The sequence below is a fragment of the Pantherophis guttatus genome, chromosome 2 (genome assembly GCF_059756535.1).
Source record: "Pantherophis guttatus breed Tessera chromosome 2, ASM5975653v1, whole genome shotgun sequence".
In the NCBI taxonomy this organism is placed as follows: Eukaryota; Metazoa; Chordata; class Lepidosauria; order Squamata; family Colubridae; genus Pantherophis; species Pantherophis guttatus.
In genome coordinates, this window is record NC_142064.1 from 90,265,438 (window position 1) to 90,291,480 (window position 26,043).

General features: G+C 39.3%; 1 long non-coding RNA gene across 3 annotated transcripts in view; it reads right to left on the bottom strand.

Annotated features, from left to right (window-relative positions):
• The window catches only part of LOC117662013 (uncharacterized), a 72,920-nt gene extending 47,188 nt beyond the window's left edge, over window positions 1-25,732 (bottom strand). For 2 of the 3 annotated variants that reach the window (XR_015731907.1, XR_015731905.1), the window contains exons 1-2: window positions 25,683-25,732; window positions 9,036-9,121 (exon numbers count right to left, since the gene is read on the bottom strand). This is a non-coding gene — a long non-coding RNA (uncharacterized LOC117662013). Of the gene's footprint in view, window positions 1-9,035; window positions 9,122-10,405; window positions 10,565-25,682 lie in introns of those variants that run through there. The other variant, XR_015731906.1, reaches the window with a different exon arrangement.
• Window positions 25,733-26,043: the final 311 nt, after the last annotated feature.

Genomic DNA, 26,043 nt, shown 5'->3' on the forward strand with positions numbered 1-26,043 from the left:
ATAAGGGCCAATCATAAGTCATATTTTTCAGCGCTATCGTAATTTTAAACAATCACTAACCGAATGGTCATAAGTTGAAGACCACCTGTATTGCTATGTACCTAATATGTATTTCTCTTTGTCTCTTTCTCTCACAAACACAGAGTTGGAAGGGGCCTTGGAGGTCTTCTAGTCCAACACCCTGGCCAGGCAGGAGACCCTATACTAGTAATGGCTAACTTTTTTGCCGTTGCGTGCCAAAAGCGGGGGAAGTGCAGGGAGGTCACCCACATGTGTGCCCACACGCATAGTTCAATGCGCCCCAACCCGTGCCTCCCCCCCGCTTTTAGCACATGATGGCACAGTGGGCCTAGTAGGCCCGTTTTTCACCCTCTCCAGGCTCCAGAGGCTTTCTAGAAGCCTGGGGAGGGTGAAAACAGCCTTCCCCACCCCCCTGGAGGCCCTCCAGAGGCCGGAAACAGCCCATTTCCCAACTTCTGGTGGGACCGGAAGGCCCAAAAATAAGCTGGCCAGCACACTCATGCGCGCTGCAGCTGAGCTATGGCAATGCTCGTGTGCCCACTGATATGGCTCCGTGTGCCACCTGTGCCACCCATGCCATAGGTTCACCATCACGGCCCTATACCATTTCAGACAAATGGTTGTCCAGTCTCTTCTTAAAAACCTTCAGCACGCACAACTTCTGAAGACAAGCCCTTCCACTGGTTCCTAACCAGTGTTAGGAAGTTTCTTCTTAGTTCTAGGTTTCTTCTTTCCTTGATTAGTGTCCATCCATTATTTCTTGTCTTGCCTTCTGGTGCTTTGGAATATAAATTGACACCCCCCCCTCTTCTTTGTGGCAGCCCCTCGAATATTGGATAACCCGCAGAGAGAGTGAAATTGAAAGGACTGTACAATTTAAAAGCTATGCTAAGTGATTATTTTATAGTATCCTTGAAGGAGTGGGGAAAGAGCGAGAGAGAGAGATAAGGACTGGGTTTCCATGGGAATAATTATGGATTAGGTCTCCTTGAAGTGAATGAAAGCCGAATGCCGTTCACTTGGACAGAATTACTCATATGCATAATTGTTTGCAGAAAGGGGTTTTCTGGTCGGACTTTAAAATATACTTGGTGAATCAAAAGCACCACTGTAATTGGAAGTCAGTCCATAATTGCTCCCAATATGACATTCTTTTAAACTTCTGAAAATTCATATTTTTATTAAGATGGACACTACCAAAAAAAGACCGCCAGGTTTGTAAATGGAAACCAACAGATTGGTTACATTATACATCTACCCTAAAATGAAATCCAATAAATATCAGTGCTTTGATGACTCAAAGTTCCAGAAATGACAGGCTTTTTTTTTAAAAAAGCTGCTTTTCAGCCTTGTGAAAATAAACTTCCACTAAAATATTTCATACTAAAATATGTATCTCTCTCAGTTATTTTACAAGGCAGCTTGCCCCAACCACTTCCATTACTTTCAGGTAGGAATTTAGCATGACTGGTGCTGCATGAGGGTTACAAATATTTGCATTCAACCCGTGATGTCTGCAAGGACTAGATTGGGACGTGGGGGAAGAGTTAAGATGGCCGCCAATTAAAGTCATGCCTTCTTTTATGTGGGTTTGATGCAATTAAAAAAACAGGTCTTCAGCTGCATGGTATGTGGGTGCCATCTTGGCTTTCTTGAGCGCCTCCCCATGCACTTGACATTTAAACAAGAGATTTCACTCGGTCCTACTTCCTGGAAGATTTTACCTAAGTCAGACTTTTGTTACTAGTCAATTAAATTGTCATTGTATTTTCCTCATCACTTTCAATGAAGAACAGAAACACTACAGTAGAAAGAAAACAGCTTTCTACTGAAAAACAGTAGAAAGAAGGCATCTACCTGGCTTGTGCGATTTCCAGATTTTAAAAAAGCACAAAACAACGATCCAATATGTTCTACACGTTTTAAATCCACGTGCTTGTCGTTGGATTTCACCCTTTTAGACGGGTTCAAATGTTACCCTTTGATGGATTTTCTTTTCAGCGAAGTGCCATGTGTTCCAGTTCTGTGGGCAAAAATCCACTCAATGGTTTATTATTATGAGCTTTGTTTTGCTTGACGTGTATTATTCTTTCTCTGCGTATTGTTGTTATTAGATTGTTTGTTTTCTTAACAGGGATTTTTTTTTTTCAAAGCAAGACAGTTTAACTGACTCTCTGGCTGCTGCTATCCCATGGTACATGTTGTTTTGATGAGGTACAATTTGAATGTTTGTTTTAATGTGGTTTCGATTTACGTTTTGTTGGAAACTGCCTGGTAACTTGAAAGGGATATTTATAAATTCAGAATGAAATGAAACTAAAAGACAAAATAGCAGCACAATGGCTTGGCCATTTAAGGCCATCCAACCTTAAATTCAAAATTCCCAAACATTCTGGAGCTAGATGCAAAGTAATCCAAACTTTCTGGAGTTCCTAAATCCTAAATCCATTTGCAAAGATTCCAATAGAATGAGCAAGATTAGGTTCACACAAGGACCTCTATTCATTTTAGCATTTAGTATTCATTTAAGTATGATAATACTATCAAGTGTTCAGTTTTCATGCATGCAATTGATGATTACATGCCGTTGAACCATGTGGACTACTGAATTACTACATAGATGGATGTTCTCCAGATTGAGGTCCCTAATCAGGACCCTCAGATCCTCCAACAGTGAACTTCTCACCATTAAAGCTGAGTCTATCCACCTTGCTGTTGGTCAATTCTTATTCTCTTTTTTTTCCATCCTTTTCCAGCATACAGCCTTCTCCAGAAAGCTAGAGTCTTCCCATAACATGTCCAAAGTAGTATCATTTATGTCTCAAGTGAGAACTCTTTGTCTGATGGTCTATTGGTTGGTTGATTTTCTTAGCTAATCAGGAACAATTAAACATTTTTTTCCTTCAAGCATACAGGTTTGTGCTTACCAAAATGATGTGGGGTGGGGGTGGGGGGAGAATGCAAAATGGGTTTCTTGCAGGGGTGAAATGCTCTCGGTTCGGACCGGATCGCCCGATCAGGTAACGATGGAGGCGGGTGGTTCGGAGAACTGGTAGCAAAAATCCCTGCCCCCCCCCATGCCCAGCTGAGCCGCACAATCATCAGAGGCTTTTTTTTTAACTTTTAAAAGCATTTTTTCTACAACCTATTCAGCCGAAAAAATGCTTTTAAAAGTAAAAAAAAAAAAAGCCTCTAATGATTGTATGGCTCAGCTGGGATCGTCAAAGGCTTTTAAAAGAAAAAAAGCCTCTGATGATCAGGCAACTCAGCTAGGATTGTCAGAGCCTTTTGAAAGCATTTTTTTACAACCTCTTGTAGAAAAAATGGTTTAAAAGTAAAAAAAAAAATGGCCACGCCCACCCAGTCACATTACCCACACACACCAAGCCACGCCCACAGAACAAGTAGTAACAAATTTTAGATTTCACCACTGGTTTCTTGTCATGATGTTGCCAACCCCCACCTTTCACACGTGCATCCTGATGCTGGTTTGTGTCCAAAGAGCCAAAGTTCACTGGTTGTATTTCCAACATCAGATCAACAATCAGGTAAACAATGCCCGAATCAAGAAATTACCAAAGAGGCAACAGTAAACAGCCCAACAAAAGAATCTCTAAGGCCACTCCCACTAACACTGACAGGCAAGCCATTAGAATATAAACTGATAGCAAATCACTCTCCTTACTAGCACTGATGATGTTACCTACTTTGGGTAATGAAACGTCTGCAAGAAAATAAGCAAGCTCAGAGAGCCTCAAGGACCCCTCATTTCCAAGAATCACTCTAGGCCCCATTCTGGCCGAAAGAAAACAAAAATGGTGGAAAGTCATCACCCATTTAAATATATTTTCTGTGTCTTATTCCTTGCATTAGTCTGTAAAAAATGTAGCTTGTTGTCAGCCAAGAGAATATTCACTCTAATATATTTTCTATACTCATCTCATTGGTTTATGATAATGACTAAGGATTTTGTTTAGGTTCTTTTAAAAAAAAAGATATCAAAACATAGTGTAAACTTCATGAATATTAGAGAAAGAACTTGATTTCTTTCCCTTTTGTTAATTTTTAAAAAGTTGACAAATTCAAGTTGAAGGCATTGATCTCTTGACTCTTAAATGTCTAGGTATGAATCACTAAGCCTTTGGGAGCATTCCCAGCAAGAGTGGGGGGAAAAAAATCGAGATGGCTGCTGCAATCATGTGACCAAAGCCCTACCCTGTTTTATGCAACACATATAAAAGGGGTGGGGCTTTATTTTCACTATCTTGACTTTTTTTGACCTCTCCTCTGCAGATACCCCAGTATATTTAATTACTTGTAGCCACCTTCCTCACCCCCAAATCAGGGGTGAAATCTGACAGGTCCTGGAGAACCAGTAGTGGAAATTTTGAGTAGTTCGGAGAACTGGCAAACACCACCTCTGGCTGGCCCCATAGTGGGGTGGGAATGGAGATTTTGCAATATCCTTCCCCCAGGAGTGGGATGGGAATGGGGATTTTGCAGTATCCTTCCCCTGGAGTGGGATGGGAATGGAGATTTTGCAGTATCCTTCCCCTGCCACGTCTACCAAGCTACGCCCACCAAGCCCACCAAGCCACGCCCACAGAACTGGTAGTAAAAAAATGTGGATTTCACCACTGCCCCAAACAGACTCTTCTTTTCAAGCACAGATAAAATGAATGTTTTTTTTTCTTATCAATTGACATTGGAAAGCAGAGGTTGGGAAACATTATATTTGGGTTGCTTGTTAGAAGTACTGATTAGCATTTGGAAATGTAGACGTTCTATAAATATAAACAGAACAGAGAAAGTTGGAGGGTGTTTTTTTTAATTAAAAATGTGTGGGAGAAAACAAAACAAGAGATATTTTTATCCAAGATCCCCACAGCCAAAATCTCAAATAACTGTCAGCAGAATGTTATCTAAGGATAAAATTTGGGGAGACACAAAGAAAAACTAGTTGTCTCAAATGATTATGAGTCATCTTTAATCATGAATTAAGAGGCCCTAACCCACTTCTTATATGACAATGACAGTTTCATAGCTAGTTTTTCCAGTGAACCCGCAAAAAGAATTTGAGCTCAATTCTCCCCATATCTCATTCTGACTAAAACCTCTGGATTATTTTTGTTCTGGTTCCTCCACTCACCCCCCCCCCCAAAAAAACAAAACCAAATTAAAGCACCCGCGAAACTTTATCACTGGAAAAAGAAGCAAAGAAACTTACTTTTTGTTCTTCCAGCTGGCCAAGAAACAGTGCTCAAGCTTTACTCTGCAATAGTGCTTTCATCAGTGGATCTCTTTGCTCTACCATGTTCATGCTGCAGCTTTTTCTTGGAAGTTCTGCTGCATTCATTCATTCAATCAATCAATCAATCAATCAGAAGAGGGCTGGAAGGGACCTTGGAGGTCTTCTAGTCCAACCTCAAGCTCAAGCAGGAGACCTTATACCATTTCAGATAGGTGGCTGTTCAGTCTTTTTTAAAAAAAATCTCCAGTGATGAAGCACTACAACTTCTGAAGGCAAGCTGGTTAATTATTCTCACTGTTGGGAAGTTTCTCCTTGATTCCAGGTTGCCTCTCTTCTTACTCTCAGCCACTCTTTCAGGCCATTCTATAGTGCAGTCTTAAAAAGTATGATTAATATGAAAATCAAGAATATGCTTTATTATTTGTTTGGTGTATGGCATATATACATGGACTAGCAATATATATTACCATTTCATCTAGATTAGTACAATCCAATGAAATATAAATGTTAAAAAGAAAGAAGAGCCTGTAGTACAGTGGACTAAAGCACTGTTATTAACAACTGCTGCTTGCAATTACAGCAAGTTCAAATCTCACCAGGCTCAAGGTTGACTCAGTCTTCCATCCTTTCAAAGGTAGGTGAAATGAGAACCCAGATTGTGGGGGCAATAAGCTGACTTTGTATAAATATACAAAAGTATGAAGGCTATTGCTTAACGCATTGTAAGCCGCCCCGAGTCTCTGGAGAAGGGTGGCATAAAAATTAAAGAAAAAAAAAAGGAAAAAAAAGATCTATATTCAAGTAACAATGTCTAGGCCATCTAACTATTGAAGTGCAGCATTGTTTATATTTTAAAAAGATCAGATACTGGACGGGTATATGCCCTAAACTTACAGCAGGTCATGATGTGATCTACAGTTTGATGTGTCCCCCACAATTACAGTAACTGAGGGGAGGATACTATGCCCCATTTATACCGAGAGTCCCAAGAGACGCCATGTGAGGAACGAATCCTATTCAGGATAGTCCATTGTTGACATGTTAGTTCAAAGCTGGGCACCTTTTTTTTGTGGGGTCATTTATATGTCTTCCTATGTCTTGGTGTTCAGCAACCCATTTGGCTTTCCATTGGGAAACAATGTTAAAGTTGTTGGGCAGAGGTTGTGTGATGCCGGTGTGGGTTTCCTGGATTTGAGTCTTCCTACTGATAAATGAGGAAGATCAGCATACACAGTAGGAGTTGTTCATAATTTTTCTTTATTCTCTCACTAGTGCATCTTGCCTTTGTGAACCTGGAATATGCTAATATATGTCTATGGAGATTTTCAGTCATCCAGGTCATTTCTTTTTCAAGAAAGAACCTGGACTTTCTGGTTTTTTTTTTTTTTCTTTGAAGATGTTCCCCTTCTCATCCCAGAGCTGAAGAAGCTTCTTGGCTGAAAAGAAAAACGTCTTCAAAGAAAAAACCAGAAAGTCCAGTGGCCTCTTGAAAAAGCACCTTGGGGATGCTCAGGGGTGGGATTCTACCGGTTCAGACCAGTTTGGGCGAATTGGTAGCTCCGACGTTCAGCTGGAAGCGAACCGGTTCGCTCCGACTATCAGGTGGGCCTGCCCACCCCTGTGCTTTACTGACCTATATCTTCTCAGCAGATTCGCGTGGCACAGTGGATTGCCATGCCTCAGCTGTGTTACTCCCTAGCAGTAACGTGGAAGGTAAGGTTTTGTAAAACTGTGCATTAAGCACGCGCGCAATCACCAAACTGGTTGTTAAACCTGCAGGATCCCACCACTGGGGATGCTAATATATGTATTCCCAGAGAGACTCTTTCTTTATGGAAAAAAAAAAAACCCAGCTCTCTCAGGACTGTCACTATTTATTGATAAACAAGTTCTTAACTGAAAAAAAAACACACGCAATCTGAAATTGATAAGAAGTCCACTGTTATAAATGTCATACCCTTTTAAATTCCGGTAGCTCAGAGATCTTTAGTTACTACTATGACTGTTAAATGCTTCTGCCATTGTTCTGTTGTGGAACATATGGAGAGCCACAGGTAGTGGGGAATATGATACACATATACAATTAGTATGTAATGGGAGAAGGTTATATATGTGTGTGTGTGTGTGTGTGTGTGTGTGTGTATATGTGAAATGCTAATTCTGGATATAATTATTTTTTTAAAAAAATATGGAATGGCATTTGAGTATGCATTCACTTACCTGCCATCCAGGAATAACTACCTAAAATAAGGCTGATAATAATTCAGCCAGATTGTCAACAGCTCTCTTCAAGAAGTTCGTGCATTATTATCCTTACCTGGCATCCTTTACAGAAGTGCTTTTATCAACATATTAACACTCGAACTTAAATTCTAGCTGAATTGTTTCTATATTAAGTGGTACACCATTGCCCACCATTGACTTCTCTTTTGTAATTCTAAGCAGAGTGTTTCACCTGTAACAACCACTTATTCTCGGCAAATTTTAATAGGATTCAGAGTCCCCAATTCCATCCGGTAAACATTCCTTACCAATATGTAAAAAAAGAATGAGGAAAAAAGAATCGGCAACAAAGTGCAGCTGTGCTTTAACTGGACATCTAAACAACTGCAAAAATGCTTTTATTCAATGATTCAGAAGGAACTGTGGAATGGGGTTAGGATCAAAATAAGTCAGATGACTTAACTGCTTTCCTATTTTTCCAGGACTCTTTTCTATTACAAATTTTCCTGCCTTCTCCTTTTCTCTTTCCTAATTCTGTACCCTTGCACAGTAAGTAACTAAGTTCCCGTAACAGATACCAATGACTATCTTTGCCAAATGTTTTTAAGATAAAAGTGAAATTGGGCTGATTTCTCACTAATTCTCGCTATTTGTTTGTTGGCACCTGAGCAGTCAAAGTATTCCTTTTTTTAAGCTCAACACACGCTATAAGACATACTTCCTTTATACTCGCTCGGCATGCAATACTTGTATGTCAGCACCTAGTTATTAAAGAAGGTGTAAATATTCATTATCTCTAAAATGTAGAGGTGCAGCTGTTTTCATTATCCTGATGTTTAACCTCAGTATAGATAGTCCTCAACCTACGACCACAATTGAGCCCAACAGTTCTGTTGCTAAGCAAGACAGCTTTGCCCCATTTTGCGACCTTTCTTGCCATAGTTGTTAAGTGAATCATTCAGTCATTAGCATTGACTTTGCTTGTCAGAAACTCTCTGGGAAGATTACAAATGATGAGCACATGACCTCAGGTTGCTGCAACTGTCGTAGATACCTGCCAGTTGCCAAGTGCCCATCGTTTGATCACATGACCATGGCAATGCCACAATGGTTGTAAGTGTGAAAAACAATCATAAGCCACTTTTTTCAGGGCTTTTGTAACTTCAAATGGCCACTAAACAAACGGTTGTAAGTTAAGGACTACCTGTATCACAGCTTCATTTTGGTCCATAAAGCCACCTAGTATTTTCACCAAGCCCTTTTCATTCTCAACTCTAGCTACGCCAGAAAAAGTGGACTATTTGACATATTATGACTCCCATGTAATTCTACTGATGTTTTGATACGAATGTTGTTTCTTGACTGTGTTAACAGATGAAAAATTTACCACATGGGTTGGTATCTCCACACAGCCCAGAAGATCCATAAATATTCACCATACTCTGCAGCAGAGGGCTGAAGGCCAGGAGAATCCTCTCTTACTTCATGGCATGGGCGTGTTGTCTATGTGACGTGGCAGCATCTTTACTATCAATCATACCTTTATTAATGAGCAGTTCTGGAAAAAAAGTGCCCCTTCTGTGTCTCAGGAAATTCATATGGTGAAGAAGACTTGCAGTGTCTCACCTGAAGCAAAAAGTTGTGGAAAACTCTGCTTAGTTAATTGAGCAACAAAAAAAGGGCATGTTTACTCATGACCACAGTGAATATATTTTTGTTTTTATTTTACTAAGACAGTGTCTTAAAAATCTTATTCTTCTCCTTTTGACTTGGTCCTTTTCTTTTTTTTTTAAATCATGCAATCTTTTTTCAGTGGGTTGAATTTTAGGGCCATGGAGAAGCTAATTCCAGCAAGTGCGTCTGCACTTTCTTTGTTTAAAAGTAGTGTGGTTTGTGGTCATTCTGATGTTTGTGAATACCACATAACTGAGAGAGCTGTAGTCCTCAGACTTACAAGTTTTGCTCTGGCCTGACAGTTAATTTGTTCCAATTGAATGTCACCATGATGCATTGTCATTGTAAATTTCGACAGAGTGAAACAGCAGAATGAAACAACGTATTTCCACTTCAATGGATCTGGAGTAATAGGTTTGTGGCTCCCAGTAATATAAACTGGCCCCTTTCCAATGAGGTTTCTGAACATCTGTTATTAATCTGAGCTTTCGCTTCACAGTAGTTTGTCAAAACCACAGAAATGGGTCCCGATTAGTAAAAATTTAAGAGTATTGATACTGATCATTCATCATTGTTGGAAACATTGATAATCTTTAACACCGTATCATCAATACAAAAGAGCTACGTTTATGGATATTGTGTGGTATAGCAACCATAATAGTTCTACAAAAATATGGTTCTTAGCATGATCTGTAGATGTTAAATTATAACAATCTAGAATTGTTCAAAATGCAAACAAATGGGGCCTTCATATCCAATTGCCAACAGCCACTGCTACCATTTTATGAAAACTGCAGGTGCTTGAAGACAAAGCAATGGTTCGGATGACTGCTCAAGCATGAAAATGAATGTTGAGATCACCCGCTGATTTGCCTTAAAATCCTCCAAAACACCTTGGGCAGACAATTCCATGAAAAGAAGCCCACAATATATCTGAAAAATGCTGTTTCTCATAATGGTTGATTTTTGGACAGGAGAAGTACGTGATGTAGCGCCATACTTGCAGATGCCAATGTTCAGACTGGAGAATTTTTGGCATGGGATTACCAAGTGTAATATTAATACAGCGGATGAATTCAAGCATTATATTAGGCCAGGATTTTTGACCACGATTTCTTGAGGAAGTGCTGATCCTCTCTTTCACACAGAAAATTAATACATCCCTAGAAGGGACCTGGGAAGCTAAGATAATATTTTTCAAAGTGGAGGCTACAGTCAGGGGTGAAATTCACTTACCTTCCCTACCAGTTTGCAAATGTGTGCACGCCGCACGTGCGCTCACTTCGCTTGCAAGTGCCGTTGTCCACGCATGCACAAAGTCTTCTGCGCATGTGCAGAGGCTTAAAATTGTCGCAAAAAGCGACGTCATGACATCCACGCGGGTGGATGGAGCCTCCCGCAGCCGCCGCTACCAGTTCGCCCGAGCCGGATAGAACCGGCTGAATTTCACCCCTGGCTACAGTCCCTAGGTGGATCATGAAATAATAGATGGTGACTGAACAAATTGTGTTTATTGGAGCAGGCTTAGCAATTGGATGCAAAAAGAAAAAAGAAAACCCCCACTAAATGTAAAGGTACACAATGGTTCCAGAACAGTGGTGGGGTTCAAAAATTTTTACTACTGGTTCTGTGGGCGTGGCTTGGTGGGCGTGGCATGGCATGGCTTGGTGGGCAGGGCTTGGTAGGCGTGGCAGGAGGATACTGTAAAATCTCCATTCCTACCCCACTCCAGTGGAAGGTTACTGCAGAATCCCCATTTCCTCCCAATCAGCTGGGATTTGGGAGGCAGAGAATAGATGGGGGTGGGGCCAGCCAGAATTTTTACTACCGGTTCTCCAAACTACTCAAAATTTCTACCGGTTCTCCAGAACTGGTCAGAACCTGCTGAAACCCACCTCTGTTCCAGAACTCTGTATGAAGCCTAGCAGTTCATTTTGTATTGCCTTTTCATTGTCTTTTCAAAGGGACGTGATCATGTCTGGAGGACACAAGGTTTTTATGCTCTAACCAACTAACCTTCTTCCCTGCAGAGGAAATAAACCAGACTGACTGCCTGGGATACTCCAGCCACCCACTGGCTATTAAGTTTTTGAAGAGTGGTAGATGTATGGATGTTTTGCTGAGTATTGGGCAATGAAAGGGAAAAATCATACTATTCCAGACAGCCACTGCACTAGTTGAACAGTATGAGTTGGTTTGTGGTTTGTTTATTTGTTAAGTGTTTACGTCCATGTTTTATTTTAAATGATGTTTTATTTGTTTTAATTGTGGCATTATACTATTCTTTTGTCAATTGTTTTATTGCACATATACACAATACGTGTATATGTGCACATATACACATATACTCTGTATATATTGTATAGAGCCACATCGGTGAGACTGGATTTGGCAGCTATATACAGGTAGCTTCCCACTGCTAAGCAAGGCAATTGTTAAGGGAGTTTAGCCGCATTTTTTGACTTTTCTTGCCACAGTTGTTAAGTGAATCATGTGGTCATTAAGTGAATCTGGCTTGTCCCAATTGACTTTCCTTGTCGGAAGCCATCTGGGAATTACAAATGGTGATCATATGACCTCATGACAATGCAAAATGTCATAAATACATGCCAGTTGCCAAGCACCTGAATTTTGATCACATGACCATAGGGATGCTGTAACAATCGATAAATGTGAAAACTTAAGTCACTTAAGTCAATTGTAACTTTGAACGGTCACTAAATGATGGTTTAGTGCAGAGGTCTTCAAACTTGGCAGCTTTAAGACTTGTGGACTTCAACTCCCAGAATTCTCCAGTCAGCTATGCTGGAGAATTCTGAGAGTTGAAGTCCACAAGTCTTAAAGCTGCCAAGTTTGAAGATCTCTGGTTTAGTGTAATGTAAGTCAAGGACTATCTGTACATTTAATAAATAGGAAATAAATCCTTTCTTATCTTTTCTTCAGTAAGTCATTCAGCACCTCCAAACTGGAATAAAATCCATCTAAGCAACCAACTAGGTAAGTTGGCAGGCAAAAAGACAGACAGACAGAGGTGGGGAAAGGAAAGGAAAGGATTGTTGTCTCAATGCAGCTACACTGGGAGAGCGAGAGGCCAAAACCCTCTTTTGAAAGGTTTTTCAAGATGTAACATTTTAAGAGCTGTTCATGAGAAGCTGAATTAAGTCGAGAATAACCTACCTTCCTTCCTTCCTTCCTTCCTTCCTTCCTTCCTTCCTTCCTTCCTTCCTTCCTTCCTTCCTTTTTTTAATTTATTTTTTATTTTATTTCAAATTTATATACCGCACCTTCTCCCAAGGGACTCAGGGCAGTGTACAGCCAGATAAAAACATACAATACAAACATTACGAACAATTAAAAGAATATATTTTAATTTGGCCCCAGTTTAAAATGACAAACCAATTAAAAATTAAAAATTTAAAAATATGTTAAGCCAGCCCAGCTTGATGAAAAAAGAAAGTTTTAAGGGCACGGCGGAAGGCACCAAGGTCTTGGATTCTCCTTATCTCAGGGGGCAGCTGGTTCCATAGGGTAGGTGCCCCCACAGAGAAGGCCTTCCCCCTGGGGGTCACCAGCCTACATTGTTTGGCTGATGGCACCCCGAGGAGACCCTCTCTGTGGGAGCGCACGGGTCGATGGGAGGTTGTCGGTAGGACCTTTCTTCCTTCCTTCCCTCCTTCCTTCCTTCCCTCCCTCCCTCCATCCCTCCATCCCTCCCTCCTTCCTAGCTGTCTTCAAAAGGAACCCCAGCTGTCATGAAAATTAAACAAACATAATATAATTCAATTGTTAAGGTGGTACTTCTGGCCCAATATTAGTTGTACTCAAGGCAGGGAGAGAGAGCAAGGTGAGTCAAGAGATGAAAAATGGATTATGGCATTGTGGTAGATCCTTTTCATGACTGTATGCGGTGTCCCCTTTGGCCAAAGTACAAAAGAACAGAGCTTGCATTATGGTGTTGAGACACATGGTATTTGTCTTTTTGACATTATCCCCATTTGCTACAGATGCTTCTGCAGAAGCAAATGACCACTGGGCACTTTTCAACAGTTATTCTCATTGGGGATTGGCAGCTTAGATTGGCTCCATCAATTGTGTTTGTTTGTTTGTTCATCCATTTGTTTTTAATCTGCTCCCTTATTACAGGAATCAGTTGTATTATTTCCATCATTTTCTTTCCAAATAATTTCAATTTTATAAATGTATTGTCAGATGTAAATGCCTTATTCCCTAATGTGTAAATAATGTATATATGGGATATCAGGGGTTAACTTATTCTTTGACTCTTAATGTATTCATAATTCACCACTCCCACTCTTGGCTCCACCCTTTGTATATATAAGGAGCCACCTTCACCATTTTCTTTGCTTCTATCTGTGAATATTCAGTGAATATAGAATGCCTATTATAATTAAAGAGAAATATATTTAAACCTCTAACTCTCATTATTATTATTGAGTCTGATCCTAAAAATATTGCAACAAAACTGGTAGCAGAGGATGGTTAATTGACTCAATAAATACCTAAAAATGTCTAAGAAAGATAGGCCCAACACCAGGGCCTACAGCAAAGAAATAGAAACTGAACAAGAAATAATCAACGAATCCACAAACGCGATTTCGAGAGAATCCGAAGAATACACCACTGAAGAAGAAGAATTAATAAATGAAAATGATGGCCAGGAGGAAATCGAAATAGAAAATAACGAACTCAGGTCAGAGATACTGAAGTTATTAAAAAGCCAGAAGAATGATGAAAGCCTCATCGCGAACCTCCAAGAAATGCTGAAGAACAGCGGAGCAGCGAGAGAGAAAAACATCGCTAAAGAGAAACCCAAAGACCAAAAAACTGTGAGTGATATGACTACAGAGAAAGTCGTTATGAAAAAGAAAAAATGTGATCCCGCGCGAAATTTTGAATGGCAGCCATCTTGGTTTCAACAAGCCTCCAAAGTGAGCGAAGCAGAGCCAATCAAAATGCTCAGTTCAAAATTTCTGGCGCGAAAAACGTTATCAAACAACGAAAGTGAAAAGGAGGATTCAAACTCTTCGGAAGAGCCAGAATCAGAAAATGAAGACGACTTAACGAAATCCCAAGTAAAGTCAGCAATGAAGACGCTTTTTGCTGCATTTGGGCCAAAATTAAAAATTTCCAAAGCGCCAACGAAGAAGCAAGCGAACAAGCCGATACTTCAAGACCTGCACGCTCCCATTCTGACTTCGAGAACGACGACGCCCGAGCCCAGAGAGCCATATCGATTCCGCCCTACACCGCAGACCGAAGCAAGTGCCAACGCACCCAAAAGAAAGAGAAGAACAGTCGCCGCCATCAGAACTCCTAAGACCGAGCCAGAGACCGACTCGTCTGAAGAGGAGCGGAGCGAGCGAGATACAATGGAGAGAACCTTCCACGACGACGTCAAAGAAGAAATGAACAACGCGCATGTGCGAAACTACGTAGACGGTCCGGAAAGACTTGAACTGGCCAGAGAACCGCGCAGACTCGTTGCGAGCATCCCCATGCCGTTTTGCAATTTCCTACACTTGCGAGACCACGGACTACCTCAGGTTGTAAGTAATGGACAAAATAATGTGGGTAACTTACCCAGTGACTTCCCAAAACTTAGGGTTGATGGCATTAATTTACAAGAATGGTATCAACAGCTCCAGGTTGTCTTTATGAAAGAAAATTTACTATTTTTTATCACTAGTCCCCCAAGAAGACCTTGGACTTTAAAAATAGATTGTTTACACCATAAGGCATTTTTCTTAATAATATCTAGCGTGTCTCCTGCAATGTATCATAGCATCAAACCAAATCTAACTGTTTCAGAAATAATTCAATGCATGTTTAATTTGTTTCACAGCGATAGTGTAGCTACCACCACAAGAATGTCTAAGGACTTCTTTTCTTCCAGAGTAAAACCAGGGGTTTCCATAAGTGAGCATTTAATATCTTTAAACAAAATAAGAGCTGAGCTGCATTTGAGGGGGGAAGTGATTTCAGATCAAACAATGAAAAGTGTTATTATCAACTCACTTGATTCATCATGGGATAGTTTTATGTCACACTTAGACACCATCAATCTAGGATATTTATCAATAGAAAGTCTGTCTAACAAATTGATAGCAGAAGACAATTCAAGAAAAAATCGTTATAGCAATCACACAGAACACAAATCTTTTAGGAAGGTAGCTTTCCAAGAAAAATATAATGAAACTTTTAAATGCCACAATTGTGGGTCCAGGGAACACAATAGAAGAGATTGTCCCAAAATTTCAAAGGAAAGACATAGGTCAGAATATAGGAATAAATACAACTATAGACAGTCTTCCACAGATAGACATAAATATAGAAGCCCACCAAATTACAGAGAAAGTAGAGGGGGCAGAGAAAATTCAAAAGAGAGAAAATCTGGTTCACTGAATGGACTAAATAAACAAGACAGCACTAAAACGCAACAAAATGAGAACAATAATTGGCTTATTGATTCTGGGGCAACTAATCACACCACTAATAACAAAAATATATTGTCTTCATTTACAGAAGACAAGTTTGTAATAAAGGTAGCTAATCAAGAAAAAGTTCAAGTATTAGGCAGAGGGAATGTGACCTTGCCTGGTCTAGGAAAAATAGAGGGGGTATTGTTAATACCAGAAATACCTCATAACATACTAAGTGCCATAAAACTAAGCAGAGATTCTGACATCAATATAGTTTTCTCAAAGGGAAAAGCAACTTTAGAGAAGAATAAAACAAATGTAGGCACTGTGATGATTAAAGGAGGCCTACCCTATCTGATAACAAAAGAAAGATGGTTACATAACATTGATTCAAATATGGAAGATTGTATTGAGGCAGATGATGAAAATATTAGTAACAGTGACAATGATGAATGTAAAATATCTCATGATCACACAGATACACACAATGAGAAGAAACCAAAAATAGGTAAACCAATTCATGACGAGTGTGCTCATATCTTACATAGGAAGTTAGGACATGCAAGTTTTCCTGTAGTACAAAAAATGACTGAACACGCAGAAGGTGTCAAAATAAAAAATTGTGAAAATTATTTGGAATGCTCAGTATGTAAATCTACTAAATTAAAAACTAGTCCCAGGCCAAAAAAATCCACCAGATCAACTAACAAAATTTTTGACTTAGTACACATGGACTTAGTTGGCCCATTAACTCCATCAATCACTTATAGAAAACGTTACTTCCTAACAATAGTAGACGATTACAGTCGCTATGGTTTTGTTTACACATTAAAACACAAGGATGAAACCTTTCAAAAATTTAAGGAATTTTACAAACGCATAGAAACACAACATAATATCAGAATAAAACAAATTATGACAGATAGGGGATGTGAATTCATGTCTAAAGAATTCTCCCAATGGTTAAAGGATAGAGGAATGCTACATTACACGTCTAGTCCATTTTCTGCGTTCCAGAACGGGATTGCAGAGAGAAAGAATTCCACATTACAAACCATGATTAGGTGCACATTAGAGGATGCTGGTTTAGGCAAACAATTTTGGTCAGAAGCCCTACATTATTCAAATTACACTCAAAATAGAACCTGGTCCAGTATTGTGAATAAGACACCATATGAGGTGATGTATAATAGGAAACCAAAATTAGCACACATGCACATATTTGGGGTCACTGCAGACGTACACATACCCAAACAGTTGAGAAGAAAGGGAGAAAACGTATCCAGAAGACTAAGATTTATGGGATATGAAACTGGCATCAAAGGGTACAGATTCATTGATAATAATAATAAATTTATAGTTTCCAGAACGGCTGTGTTCCATGAACAGGCCAACTGGTCTAAATTACATCTTAATGAAATATTTCCAAATAAATGCAAAGATACCAAATCTCGTGAGGAAGGGACAATAGAAAATCAAAATGTCAACAAAAATAAAAACAAAACCAAAACATGGACAAATAGTCAACACAAAATAAAGACAGACACATTAACAAAAAAGGAAGCAAGATATTTGCATGACTACCATAGCAAACCAGAAAGAGCTATTAGGAACAACAGAAATCAAATACCAAATAAATACAGAGATTACATAATGCATATGAATGGTGAACAAATAACACCTAATACATATGAGGAAGTATTAAAACTCCCTCGTGAAGAAAAGGAAAAATGGGAACTAGCTATGAAAAAAGAGATGGAAAGTTTGCAAGGATTAAATGTATTCACACCTGCGATTGCACCTAAAGATAAAACAATTATTGGTACCAGGTGGATTTATAAAATTAAGAACCTAGAAGGAGGCAATACCTTATACAAAGCTAGATTGGTTGCACAAGGTTATGCACAAAAATATCCGGAGGACTATACTGACACATACTCCCCCACAGTAAGAACAGAGAGTGTTAAAACAGCTCTAGTAGTAGCATCCGCACTCAATCTTGATGTATTTCAATATGACATACAGACTGCGTACCTACACGCAAAACTAGATAAGGAAATATATGTAAGAGCACCTCACAGTCAATACACTAATAAAAATGAAATTTGGCTATTGAACAAGAGTTTATACGGATTAAAGCAATCTGGCAAAAGATGGTACGATTGCTTGGTAAAAGTACTTAAGACCATGGATTTCAACGCTACCACTGCTGATAACTGTTTCTTTGTCAAAAAGAGTGATGATCAAATTGAATTTGTATTGATTTATGTAGATGATATTTTATATATAGGAAAACACAAAGAGAGAAGAGAAATCTTTGTAAACAAGTTAAATGAACATTTCTCGTTGAAATCTCTAGGTAAAGTAAACAAATACCTTGGTGTACAAATTAACAAAACTAGAAGGGGATTCAAACTTACTCAGAAAGATAAGATTATTGAACTTCTAAACAAATGCAATTTAAACAATGCCAAACCCTGTGACACTCCTATGCAAACTGATTTCCTTAGAAATACTGATGAATCTTCCCCTGAATTCAAGGATAATACATTTTATAGATCAGTCATAGGTTCACTTCTTTATATATCTAATTGGACCAGGCCAGATATTGCATTACCACTCAATTTATTATCAAGGCACGTTAGCAAACCAACAATGTATCACTGGGAAGCTGTCAAAAGAATTTTAAGATATCTGAAAAGTACATTAGACTTTTGCCTAGTATTAGAACCTAGTGATAATAAAGAACCAAGACTTACATGTTACGCAGATGCGGATTGGGCTGGAGATATATCATGCAGAAAAAGTACTTCTGGTTATATTTTTCTGTTAAATGACTGTCCAGTTTACTGGTACACTGGTAAACAAGAACTGGTAGCCACTTCAACCACAGAAGCGGAATATGTTTGTTTATCCAAAGCTGCAAATAACCTTGTATGGTTTAATGATTTAATTTCAGATGTTTGGAAAAAACCTGCTTTGCCTTTTGTTATGCATGAAGACAATAAAGCGGCCATTGAAATATCTAGATCCGATGCCATTGGACAAAGGTCCAGGCATATAGATATAAAATTTAAACATGTGAGACAATTGTCTCAAGATGGATTTATCAAAGCAGTGCATTGTGATACCTCTGAACAATTAGCTGACATATTGACGAAGCCTTTACCTTCTAAACAGCACAAATACTTAACTTCCAAATTGTATGTCTTATATTGTCCTGAATCTGAATGTAATTGGTGTTGTATAGCGAACCGGCATTTAGAGGGGGATTTGTCAGATGTAAATGCCTTATTCCCTAATGTGTAAATAATGTATATATGGGATATCAGGGGTTAACTTATTCTTTGACTCTTAATGTATTCATAATTCACCACTCCCACTCTTGGCTCCACCCTTTGTATATATAAGGAGCCACCTTCACCATTTTCTTTGCTTCTATCTGTGAATATTCAGTGAATATAGAATGCCTATTATAATTAAAGAGAAATATATTTAAACCTCTAACTCTCATTATTATTATTGAGTCTGATCCTAAAAATATTGCAACATGTATAATTATTATTTTTCTGAGCTGGAGACAGGAATCAGGACGCCTGCGAAATTAAATATTATCTCCTTTCATCCACAATATTTGGCAATGAAGAAACTCTTTGGAATCTGGAAGTCTTCAATCAAATTGCCATTTTACCTGCAACTTGCTTGTGCACAAATGATAATTAAATTGTCCAAATTTTGAAGCGCCTACTTGGTTTCCACCTCTCCAGATACACATATGTTACGTTTGAAATTCCGTGAAATTCTGACTTAAAAAATAAAATAGAACCATCTCCCCTTCCAAGACAGAGTATGATTCCATTATTTAAATCCCTTAAAAGTAACCTCAGCCACCTCACCCAAATCTTAATTTCCTGGAGCACACACAGCAAAAGACCACACTTTTCACTCCCTCTGGAACCAGGATTCAAAAACAAGTATAACGTTTACCAATTTGGGGATGGATTTGTGCCATGTCAGGAAAGAATATCAGTTCTCCCTTCTGCAAGGCAGCCAAATGCCTTGTCTTATTTGGGAAGCTGTTATCAAAAATAATGAACTGCAGATTCTTTCAATTTTTGATATAGTGAGTGGGATTAAGCAGGAGAGTTGGAGCTGAAGGGAAATTGGGAACAGGAGCCTTATTAGAATAGAACAGCAATTATAAAAGGTTCTTGCCATTCTGGTGACGTACAGGTAGTCCTCGACTTACCACAATTCATTTAGTGACCATTCAAAGTTACAACAGCACTGAAGAAAGTGACTTATGACCATTGCAGCATCCCCATGGTCCTATGATCAACATTCAGACATTTGGCAACTGTTTCATATTTATGACAGTTGCAGTGTCCCAGGGTCATGTGATCACCTTTTGCGACTTTCTCACAAGCAAAGTCAATGGGGAAGCCCGATTCACTTAACAACCACGTTACTAACTTAAACCACTGCAGTGATTCACTTAACAACTGTGGCAAGAAAGGTAAAATGGGACAAAATTAACAAATGTTTCACTTAGCAACATAAATTTTGGGCTCAGTTGTGGTCACAAGTTGAGGGCAACCTGTACTTTAAAATACTATGAATACAGCAGGGGTGAAATTCAGCAGGTTCTGACATGTTCTGGAGAACTGGTAGCGGAAATTTTGAGTAGTTCGGAGAACCGGCAAATGCCACCTCTGGCTAGCCCCAGATTGGGGTGGGAATGGAGATTTTGTAATATCCTTCCCCCAGGAGTGGGGAGGGAATGGGGATTTTGCAGTATCCTTCCCTGGAGTGGGGAGGGAATGGGGATTTTGCAGTATCCTTCCCTGGAGTGGGGTGAGAATGGAGATTTTGCCGTATCTTTCCCTGCCACGCCCACCAAGCCACGCCCACAGAACCGGGAGTAAAAAAAATTGAATTCCACCACTGGAACACAGGTATAAACAGACCTTGGATAAACAGTCGGTGTTCAGGCTTTTTTATTCTGCTTAATTCCTTTCTATATTCTGTAATGGTCATTTAAGTTACTTAGAATTTAGTACAGTAGGGCCATCAACCTGCATAATAAGATGAATAAAAGGCACATTTTATTCATTTGATGGCTTGTCTGATCCCACCTTTTACTGAAGAACAAAAATCGGTGTGCATATCACTCCCTGCTTCTATCTTTTCTCCAACAATACGATATGGTAAGAGTCATTGGCTTAAAATTGCTCAGTGAGTTCTGGGGTTGAGTATAATTTGAACCTGGGCAGGTGGGAGGGGCAAAAAAGACCAAAATTTGGATGCAACCATCCAGCCCTTTCTAACATGGTACTTTAAAAAGGAGTCAGGGTATTAACTGCGAAGTTGTGGCCATGATCTTGACTCGGATCTCCCTTTTGCAGAAACCCCTGTACTTAGATTACTGTACCTTAACCACTATACCACACATATGTTCAATATAAAAGACAAAAAGGCTAAAAGATATAAAGGTACAGGTTCCCCTCACACATATGTGCTAGTCGTTCCTGACTCTAGGGGGCGGTGCTCATCTCCGTTTCAAAGCCGAAGAGCCAGCGCTGTCCGAAGACATCTCCATGGTCATGTGGCCGGCATGACTAAACACCAAAAGTGCACGGAACGCTGTTACCTTCCCACCAAAGGTGGTCCCTATTTTTCTACTTACATTTTTTACGTGCTTTTGAACTGCTAGGTTGGCAGAAGCTGGGACAAGTAACGAGAGCTCACCCCATTACACGGCACTAGGGATTCAAATAGCTGAACTGCTGACTTTTCAATCGACAAGCTCAGCATCTTAGCCACTGAGCCACCGTGTCCCCTTAAAAGATCTAAACACTGGCAAATATACACTAAAATGGATTGGGCTTTTCCATGGTTTGAAACACGTAGATGTGTATTTGGAAGGCCGAAGAACATAGTCTCTTAAAGAGGAGTGAAAGTGATAGTACAGATCTTAGCTACTTCTCTAGAAAAAAGAGTAAACACTTCCTCGTGGTCCAGTCTGACAGACAAAGTTTAACCTCAGGGGAAATCATCTGGTCTGAATATTTTAATGGCATCCAGCCGGTAGAGACGTGTTTGGATCTCATCTTCAAAGTTCTCCCCTACCCTTTCAGTAACGCTGAAGGCAAGAAAGCTCTCCAGCACCACAAATACAAGATGTTGGTTAGTTAGATAGCTGAAGTTAGTTAGTTAGCTAGGTGGCTAGCTTTCCTCAAAAATAATGAACTGCAGATTCTTGGCAAAAGAGGTGTGGCTAAAGAGAAAGTGGGGGATAAAATCTGGAACATTTGAACATCGGTTGTTCCAATTCCAAATTGGCTTCATCTGACCTCAGAAAAAATCAGATATTGGGGTGAGAGATCATACCTACTACAATATAAATTTAAATCTTTTTTTTCATACAGCTATCCAACAATGTCAACCAGGCATATAATTCCAGGCAAAAAACCAGTTTGGATCAGAATCTAAGATAATGCAGTCTTAACAGGCCACAAAGAGGAACCAGCCAAGATTCCAAGCACAGCAAGAGTTTAATGCATACAAAGGAGTGCAGAGTATGGATCTTAAAAACTTGGACTGGACAACTTTAAGAGATATTAACTCTTGAAAAGTACAAATTTCTAATCTGTAAAGCGAGATGCTCATCACTTCAGTCTTATATTCATAGCAACAGAGACATAATTATCACCTCTATTGCCAGCAAAATAACAGAATTGGAATTAATTAACTTGTGGGACCAAACAATGACACTGTTTATTTATTTCCTCCAGAAGAACTTTGGAAAATAATGTCTAAGTATTTGAAGACCTTTGATTCTTCTATATGATTGTCCTTATTTTTTCTAGGCCTTGGTGTATCTGAAGTGCCTTTGGGTAAAAAAACACAACTGTTGTTTCAGAGTCAATAGTCACATATTGTTTTTATTGTTTTTATTACATAGTTATGCGGAAAGCTGTATTCACTCTTTTATGTATTGCTTTGGAATTTTCTGGATGGGGATGAAAAACTATTGCAAATTTCATAGTTCACTGTAAGCATGAAAAATACAGTGCAAAATCCCAGAAATGTGGAGGTTTCGGCTGTAGCACAAATAGAATTTCAATATGGATATGAAGTTTACAAGGAAAATTAAGATGAAAGCCAAACAGAATCTGGACCCATATATAAGCAGTCCAATCAATATGCTGTAAACGGGCATAAAATTTAAAGCAGATCCCAAATCAAGAGTTGAGCCTCACAATCAGTCCAAAAAGCATGTGGTAGAGTCCTTTAGGAGCATTTAAGGGCAGAAGAAACCAAAAGTAACACTGAAACAAAAGAGAATCATATTGTCTCCTCCATTATCAGCTCAAGATTATCGGACACCCCCTTAATCATATTGAATGATGGCACTGCTCCCTTACAATGCAAAGATTTCCATTTTTAGAATAATTTGGAAGGAGGGCTGATCTTTGCCCCTCCTAAGCTTTGGCACCCTGGCCAGTGTCTACTCAGTCTAACCTAAAACTGGCCCTGATCCATTTCTCCACTTGCCAGCCTTTAGTGGTAACCATTAAAAAAAAAAAAAGCACCATTTTAGAAGTCATGAGTACCAGTTTACATCACATTCAATACTTACTAAATCCGTGATGGTGAACCTATGGCACACATGCCACAGGTGGCATGTGGAGCCATATCTGTGGGCACGCAAGCATTGCCCTAGCTCAGCTCCAGTGGGCATGTACGTAACAGCCAGCTGATTTTTGGGCCTTGCTGTCCCACCGGAAGTTGGGAAATGGGCCACTTCCGGCCTCTGGAGGACCTCTGGGGGGATGGAGAAGGCTGTTTTCGCCCTCCCCAGGCTCCAAGAAAGCCTCACCAGTAACCTTTTTGCCGTCGCATACCAAAAGCAGGGGAGCGCGGTGGGGTTGCGTGTGCATGCACGGGGTGCGGGGCGGGGTGCTGGGGGGGCATTGAATTATGGGTGTGGACACATGTGAGCGTGCCCCCCCCGTGCTCCCCCATTTTTGGCACACAATGGCAAAAAGGTTAGCCATCACTGTACTAAATCATTCTCATTGGTTTACAGTTTGAAACCTGAAGTTATGACCATCTCAAAATCACAAATCAAAGTTTAGCACCTAAACATTTCATAAACCAAGAACATTTAAAACTATAGATTGGACAATTCATGAGCTTGCCATTTTTTCTCATTCTAATGTTTGTAAGTGCTAACACAAAAACACCATTTGCTGATCAACAAACTTTTCAACCTACTTCAGGGGGAAAAAAACAGATGATGTCAGTATAATATCTTTTCGTCTTCCTGTAATGTCTATCCAGATTCATTATGCAATGGACTAATTAATCCACAAAGAATTAACCGGTAGAATAACATTACTAAAATGTTTTCTTTTGTTATGTCATGCAACTGTATACACATGTTTACAACTTGGTATGAAGTTGTATGAAGGTTTAATTGATCTTTCTGATGATTTTAATTCTGTGAATAGGCCTTCTGCAAACATTGAATCACACTTTCTGAAACAAAGCAAAATGCTTTCTGGAACCTTTTATTTATTTCTACATGAACACATTGATATTTGTCCAATAACCATGAGGTTTCGAAGGTCACATCGATAAAAATCCCATCGAACTTGAAGTAGCTGTTGCCCACAGACTAGGCCCAAAGTACTCCCTCTGCAAATTGTAATTTTTTACAAAACGGAAGAGGAAATCGTTGGAAATATAGAGAGAAATTGCAGAAGCCATAATTCAATTCAACCACGTTTAGTTTTTGTCCTGGCTTACAACTGCTTTTTGGAATATAATTCCAGCATAGATGACCTTTAGCTGGAAAGAGGTGGTAAACTCCTGGCTTAGAGTATATTATTACTCAGAAAATGATCACATGCCTGAGTCCAAATATAATAAGTTCCAATGCCCTGAATGATCACTTCCTTTTGCAAAAATGCCAACATTCTCTGACCTGTGTATTTGGATTATTTTTTTCCCATTGAATTCACACAGCAATACACTATTTGTGCTAACTTCCTGTTCATCTGGATGCCACATAAGCATCTGCCCAATTTGATTAGGATTAGTATGCATACAAATTATTTCCAGACAAACAATAATGCCCAAAAGAAAATCCACTTTATATGAACCATGGTCTTTGTTTCAATTAAAGGTAACCCTTGCCATATTTGAGCCAGTAAAACTGGTGGAGATCATTAGCATTATATACTACCAGTCTGCCAATATATTCTACTTTTGCAATTCCTGGCACAAGATGGGGAAAATGTTAGTAGAGCTATAGTAATATAATTGGGACCACTGTTGACTCCCTCTGTTACTAGGTAATAACCTCTTTGTGGTGCTAATAGGCCTCAACTTACAAACACAGTTGGGACCAAAAGTCACTTTTTTTTAGTAGGCTTTCTTGGAATAATTTTGAATGGTAGAATAACAGAGTTGGAAGGGACTTTGGAGGTCTTTTAGTCCAACCCCCTGCTCAAGCAGAAAGCCCTATACCTTTTCAGACAAATTGTTGTCCAATCTCTTCTTAAAAACTTCCAGTGTTGGAACCCCCACAACTTCTGGAGGCAAGTTGTTCCACTGATTAATTGTTCTGTCAGGAAATTTCTCCTTAGTTCTAGGTTGCTTCTCATATTTGTTATTTGTTATTCCATTGCAATTTTCTCTGCAGTCCATTCCCATATCTTTCAGAAAATATGGATGCTTACAATATTAAAACTAAGTATGATATCATAAGTAACGCTTATTTTAGAATTTTGGCACATTTTTTGAAGCCCTCACTTTTTGTCTACCATCACAATGGATGTATATAAGGCCACTCCATGGAAATATTGATTTATTATCTGCAAGGGATGGATTTGGAATCACATGAACTGAAATATTGCTCCTAAAAGGAGAGTTATAAGTTGAGGACTGTCTGTTTAAGACCATTGCAACTGCTGCTTTGCCAAGATCTTAGCTACATGAGGGGTGATATCACACATTTCAGGATATCCTTTCCACTGCATTACCCCTTCTTGTCCTGAGCTCACCTTATAATGTTTTCCGTTTTCTGTAAAAGTGTTTTATAGAACTCATTTCAAAATATCTGGTCCTACAATACAGGTGTTACAGCAGTCAATGTCTTGCCAGCGAATTTGAAGAGCCTTGATAGGTTCCCAAGAGCAGAAGACAGCTCTCTCAACCTCAGCAGGCTTTATGATGTGTGGAATTCAATGCTCAGAACTCAACTCCCAGCATGAATGCTAAGGAATTCTAAGAGTTGAAGTCCCCATATCTTAAAGCGGCCTAGTCCTATGAAGCTAACTAAATAGTGCTGAAAAAGTGGAGATTTTACACTTTGTGTGCTTGTATACTTTCAAACCAAACACCCAAGAGCAGCGTTGCACAATT